This window comes from Hylobates moloch, unplaced genomic scaffold (genome assembly GCF_009828535.3).
Source record: "Hylobates moloch isolate HMO894 unplaced genomic scaffold, HMol_V3 SCAFFOLD_6, whole genome shotgun sequence".
Lineage (NCBI taxonomy): Eukaryota > Metazoa > Chordata > Mammalia > Primates > Hylobatidae > Hylobates > Hylobates moloch.
Genome location: NW_026652281.1, coordinates 75,240,294 through 75,246,734, shown reverse-complemented (window position 1 = coordinate 75,246,734; position 6,441 = coordinate 75,240,294). Strand labels below are relative to the sequence as shown.

The 6,441-nt window shown below is 49.2% G+C and overlaps 1 protein-coding gene across 2 annotated transcripts in view; it reads left to right on the top strand.

Moving 5' to 3' along the window:
• The window catches only part of GGA2 (golgi associated, gamma adaptin ear containing, ARF binding protein 2), a 49,939-nt gene that overhangs the window by 7,606 nt on the left and 35,892 nt on the right, over nucleotides 1–6,441 (top strand). The window lies entirely within an intron of this gene.

Genomic DNA, 6,441 nt, shown 5'->3' with positions numbered 1-6,441 from the left:
CCCGCCTCGGCCTCCCAGAGTGCTGGGATTACAAGCGTGAGCCACCGCGCCCGGCCTGCATGAAATGTTTTAACATGTTTCATCTAATATTTCATCTTCAGAACAAAAAATACATGAAAATATTCAATTACGTATAAAGGGCTATAGACTATGGTTGGAGGAGGAAATCGCAAATTGACAGTGGGATATTCCAAACCACTGTATTGTGAAAGCAAACACAAGAAAGAAAATAGGGATTCCTATTGTTCCTGATAAAAGGAAAGGAAAGGTAACTCGCAGAGAGCCACTCCCTCACTTTGCCATATTCAAATGTCTAGAACAAGGCACAGGTCTGGCCATACCCAAGGAAAGATGAGGATTCGGGGTGTAACAAAAGACAGCAGAGATCATGGGGCGTCTTAGGATTCTGCCCCCTGCATCCACCCTTGTACAAAAACTTAATCTGACATCTCACATTGGTGGGGATCTGATGTTCTTGTAAGAAAAAAAGTCTCAGAAAGTGTTTCCCTTGTAGACTGTGAGGCAGTTGATCCTCAGCACTTTCTATTTTGGAAGCCAGAAAATTCTTGACTGAGAAGGGGGGCAGTCCTGTGCACCATAGGATTCCCTTTGTTGACTGCATGTCAGTGGGTGCCACCAGCTATTACAACCAGAACTGTGTGGGCAAACTTCCTCAGGATGCAGAAGCTGCTCCTGTGAGAACCGCTGCTCCTCTCCACATGTGAACAGACTGACAGATGCAGGCAGCACCAGCAATCTCTTGAACCACTGAGGTGCACTGGAAAATGTGAGTCGCGGTGTTTCCCTGTGTTAGAATTATTAAGAGGCTTTTGTTGACAATTGCTGAGACCATACAGTGCACCACAGCAAGATTAGCTGGGAAAATGATCTTCTGATAAAGATTTGAACCCAGATGTTCCTCTCTCGTTGTTTTCCTGGAACTGGGTAAATTCAGTTTTCACTTCGGTAGCTCCCCTAACAATCCCAAGGCCAGGTCTTTTACTGCTTCCCTAGGTGGCGTGACCATTATCGGCCTGGGGGAAGATGAACTGATTTCATCTCTTCCTTTATAATCATGACGCAGGGGCCTCATTTCACATGCACAGATTCCCTCCAAAGACTAGATGGGCAGGCCTGAGCCACCCTGGTGCTTGCAGTAATGACAGCCTTGCCCCGATGCCACTCTCTCTTCCCACCATTGGTGAGTTTTGGGTCATCATGCATTCAGTGCCTCAGTGGACAGAGAACCATACCCAGGTGCTCTCACAAATCTGGAGCCAATTCTAAAGTTTTTTGGACTCCAGCTCAGCTCATACCACTGTCATATGCTAGGGACTGTGGGTGACTGTGGGGGTGACTGTGGACACCACTGGCACCTGCTTGAGACTGTGGGTGACTGTGGACTCTGAGCAGGGATGTGCTGTGTCCATGTGACACTCCTTCTCCCCAAGAGTTGTTCAAGAAGGTGGTGCCCTAGGAATGCCATCTGGACCCAGTGGAACAAGAAGGGCAGAAAGCACCTGGCACCCACTGTTCATACTGCCATCACCCAGTTCCACAATGTGGCTAACTTGAAGATGTTTCCTCTCGATGAAAATCCTAAACAACAACAAAAAAAGAAAATCCTAATTTTGTTGTTTCTTTCAGCAGAAGTGATATTTTCTAGTCTTTACAGTTGAGAAGTTTAGAATCTTATAATGTTAATTTCTCTCTTTAAGATGGCATTAGTGCACCGAATACCAATGAAATTCATGCTGATAGCCCTTGTCATAGCAGCGGCATGTTGATGCAAGTCTTTGTATTCATATGGCCATGGCACAGCCTCCAGTTTCTGTGCTTTATCTTTGTGAAGAAAACTAAATAGAAAATACAGGTCACGGTCATTTGCCAAGACACGCAGGTCAAAGTAATATCTTGCATAAACACTGGCAGACACATGAATATTAAACTCCAGTAGCTCCAAAAAACACTTCTCCATCTTGCTCATGTTCTCAACTGCAATGTCCTTGGGATTCTGGCTGTCATCCACACTCTACAGACCACAATTTCTCCAAACCTTGGAGGCAAGAAGCATGGCTCCGAGGACAATCTTTTTCCAATTAGTAGGACAAAGAGCGATGTTACCATAGTTAAAAGTCGTTCGATGTACACCAAAGCTACGATTGCACATGGAGCTATTAGTTTTATGACTTGAAAAAGAATACAGAAATATCTGAAAGTACAGTTGCGTTTGGGATCATGCTCGAAGGATTTCCCTGGATCTTCTCTTGTGAAAGTGGATGTATTGGCTTGTCAAAAAATATCCAGAGATCTATTTGTGTATCTGTGCTTTATGTTGTAATATATTGCCCAAGTCACACTTTCTAATGTGTGTCTAAGATCAGGCTGGCTGACTGTGCTGTTATCTAGCAATATGGTATAACACGAGGTGTATTTTCTATCAAGATGCCATGGAGGTATGTAATATAGGTGAGAGCTCCTCCTCTTTTCTTGCACACTCATTTGATATTTTCTCAAAAAATGTGTACTTTCCCCTGGATGGTCAGAAGCAAAATATTTGGGCATCTCCTGGTCGCTGATGTGCTGCAGGTCATGGCCCTCGCGGGCTCCTAAATCTGACTGGGCAGGCTCCACAGCAGTGGGGTGTGGCGCTACTGCCACCTCCACCTGCATGATGTTATAGCTGCAGGGCGGTTCCGCCCACCACACCCTGCACTGGCTTTGCTTGGGGCTGGCATTGGAGAGCAGTATGTTCCATCTGCGTCACCTCTGCTCCTCTCTGCCTTGGCCTGCACCTTTGCTTGACGCTGCCTCATAGATGTCAGCACTGCAGGACAGCTCCCCAGACCCCCCACGCTGGCCCCGCTTGGGGCTGGCGTTGGGGAACAGCATGTTCCATCTGCTGTGCCTCCACTCCTCTCTGCCTTGGCCTGCACCTCTGCTTGCCACCACCTCATAGATGTCAGAGCCACAGTACAGCTCCGTAGACCCCCTGGGCCGACCCTGCCTGGGGCTGGCATTGGCGCTCAAGCAACAGCTCAGCGTGTTCCCCATGAGGCAGCTCGGCTCCTGGTTCCTCTCCAGCAGCTTGGGCCTGCCCTTGCTTCCAAGTCTGCAGAGCTCAGCACTTATACCTCTTCCCAGCAAAGGCACGCTGGCAGGGCCAGCCCACTAGCAGCCCGCACTCCACCTCAGCTGCCTCCCCTGAGCTGCCTTGTCTACAAGGGTCACTTGGGAACCTGTTTGGTTTCTTTAAAATGGGCCTAGATACAACAAGCCTGAGAGCTGTGATTGCGGAGAAGAGAGCACAGAGGGAGCTCCTCTTCCTTCCACTGCTTCCCACCAACTGAAGGAGGTTGCCCTGCCAACCACCAGAGCTCCCTCCTGGTTCCCAGGAACCAATCAGGCCCAGAGTCCCCTCCACATGCCCCGTTCCCATCCTGAGGCAGGAGCCTAGGCATGTGGCTCACCTGGCCCCGCCCTGCCAGCAGCCCCGCCCCTACCTTTCATTCATTGCTGGCTGCTGGAAGTTTTCAGGTTTCTACACTGTGAGGAAGATCTTATGGTTTCAACAAACGAAGAGGCTTATGTAAAAGAAAACCGAGCCGGGCGCAGTGGCTCACATCTGTAATCCTGACACTTTGGGAGGCCGAGGCGGGCGGATCGTGAGGTCAGGAGATTGAGACCATCCTGGCTAACATGGTGAAACCCCATCCCTACTCAGGTGATCTTCCTGCCTCAGCCTCTCAAAGTGCTGGGATTACTGACAAATCTTGATTGAGTCCTCATGATACAAGCTCTAGCAAATAAGAAAGAAACCGCCTTACATTTTGTAGATTGTATTGCTGCTTGGCCTTGGTTAAGGGTCTGGAATGTAATTTAACCTCAGAGAGGTTTTTTCTTTCTTTAAGAAAGCTGGTGGCCGGGCGCCGTGGCTCACGCCTGTGATCCCAGCACTTTGGGAGGCCGAGATGGGCGGATCACGAGGTCAGGAGATTGAGACCACGGTGAAACCCCATCTCTACTAAAAATACAAAAAATTAGCCGGACGTAGTGGCGGGCGTCTGTAGTCCCAGCTACTCGGGAGGCTGAGGCAGGAGAATGGCGTGAACCCGGGAGGCGGAGCTTGCAGTGAGCTGAGATCGTGCCATTGCGCTCCAGCCTGGGCGACAGAGTGCGACTCCGTCTCAAAAAAAAAAGAAAGCTGGTGCTGGCCGGGCACGGTGGCTTACGCCTGTAATCCCAGCACTTTGGGAGGCCGAGGCGAACGGATCACGAGGTCAGTAGTTCGAGACTAGCCTGGCCAATATAATGAAACCCCGTCTCTACTAAAAATACAAAAAATTAGCCAGTCATGGTGGTGGGCACCTGTGATCTTAGCTACTCGAGAGGCTGAGGCTGGAGAATCGCTTGAACCCGGGAGGCAGAGGTTGCAGCGAGCTGAGATTGTGCCACTGCACACCAGCCTGGGTGACAGAGCGAGACTCCATATCAAAAAAAAAAAAAAAAGGTGGTGCCCATCAGTGCTGTGTCTCTTTCACTTGGCAGCCAGGGAGGAGTGAGAAGGCTCTGGATTCTGTGAGGGGAGCTTGGGCCATGCCTCCTGTTCTCTGCCTCTCCTGTTCTCTCCCTGCCTCCCCCTGTTCTCTCCCTGCCTCTCCTCTTCTCTCCCTCCAGGTCCAGTCACATGCTGAGGTCAGAATTCTTTTGAGGTGTCAACCTTGACCTTGTAGTGAACTGAAACAGAAGCTTAAATGGTATAGACTTTAGGTGATTCAGACACATAATCGCTGAGAATCACTGCTTTAAATAATTTATTTGATGAGTTTCTATGTTGTACCTATGGGTAAGGCACTGTAGGGAAGATATGGCTTCTGCCCTCAAGGTTTCATTCTCTTTAGGTAGGACAAGACATGTCTACATATTACAGTAAAAGCCAGAGACTGTACGTAATAATAAATAATTATCCTTTGTAGATCTCTTACTGCGTGCTGCTGTACTAAGCATTTTAGACACCTTCTCCTTTAAATCCCATGACAGTCCCATGAGGAAGGTACTGTTTTCCTTGTTTTCTTTTTGTAAATATATTTGTAAAGATGGGGCCTCACTATGTTGTCCAGGCTTGTCACGAAGTCCTGGGCTCAGGCAATGCTCCTGCCTTGGCCTTCCAAAGTGCTGGGATTACAGGCATGAGACACTGTGCCCAGACTGTTTTTATTATTTTTGAGACAGGGTCTCATTTTGTCCCCCCAGGCTGGAGTGCAGTTGCACAATCATAGCTCACTGTAGCCTCGACCTCCTGGGCTCAAGTGATGCTCCTGAGTAGCTAGGACTGCAGGTGTGTGCCACCATGCCTGGCTGTGTTTTGTTTTGTTTTGTTTTGTTTTGTTTTTTTGGAGACAGAGTCTCACCCTGTCACCCAGGCTGGAGTGCAGTGTCGCAATCTCAGCTCACTGCAACCTCTGCCCCCCCGGGTTCAAGTGATTCTCCTGCCTCACCCTACTGAGTAGCTGGGATTATAGATGCACGCCACCATGCCCAGCTAATTATTTGTATTTTGGTAGAGACGGGGTTTCACCGTGTTGCCCAGGCTGGTCTCCAACTCCTGAGTTCAGGCAATCCGCCCTCGGCCTCCCAAAGTGCTAGGATTAAGGCGTGAGCCACTGTGCCCAGCCTTCTGACTAATTTTTTTTAAAAATTTCTGTGGAGATTGGGTCTCGTTATGTTGCTCAGGCTGGTCTCGACCTCCTAGGCTCAAGCAGTCCTCCTGCCTTCGCTTCCCAGAGTGCTGGGGTCATAGGCATGAGCTGCAGCACCTGGCCCTATTTTATTTTATAGTTGAGGAAACTGAGGCTCAGAGAGTCCAAGTACATGTGACTAATGGGTGTAGCTGGAGATCCCTATCGGAGAAGGGGCAGATAAAGTATCTGTTCAGAGGAGGAGGAGACAGCTTTTGTTTTATGGGGACGGGAGATTAAAAGGTCAGAGAAGTCCTTAGGGTGGAATGTGACTTGGGACTCAAGGGTAGATAGGATTTTAAGATGTGGAACATGGGGAGAGAGCTTTGCAGGGGTGGGGAGGAGAATGTAGGAATCAATCACTGATCCTTCCCTCGCCCTTGTGTTCTCTCTTCACTTAGAATGGAGTCAGTGGGCAGGAAGATGGTGATTACCTGTCCGTTGACCCCCCCCATCTAGACACATGACTTCCACGTGACATAAATGTGACTGCAGTCAGGAAAAATTCAACTCTGTGCTGTGTTGAGTAATCAGAGGGAGAAGCAGTGGGGCTGGCGCAGCGGGAGGAAGTTTTCTGCAGGAGCTGGAAATTCAGATGGGTCTGGAAGAACATGGATAGGGCACTGAGAGGCACAGAGCGGACACTCGGGCCAGGAGAATAATAATGTCAGAAGTACTGCCCCAAGATGCAACACCTTGTTTC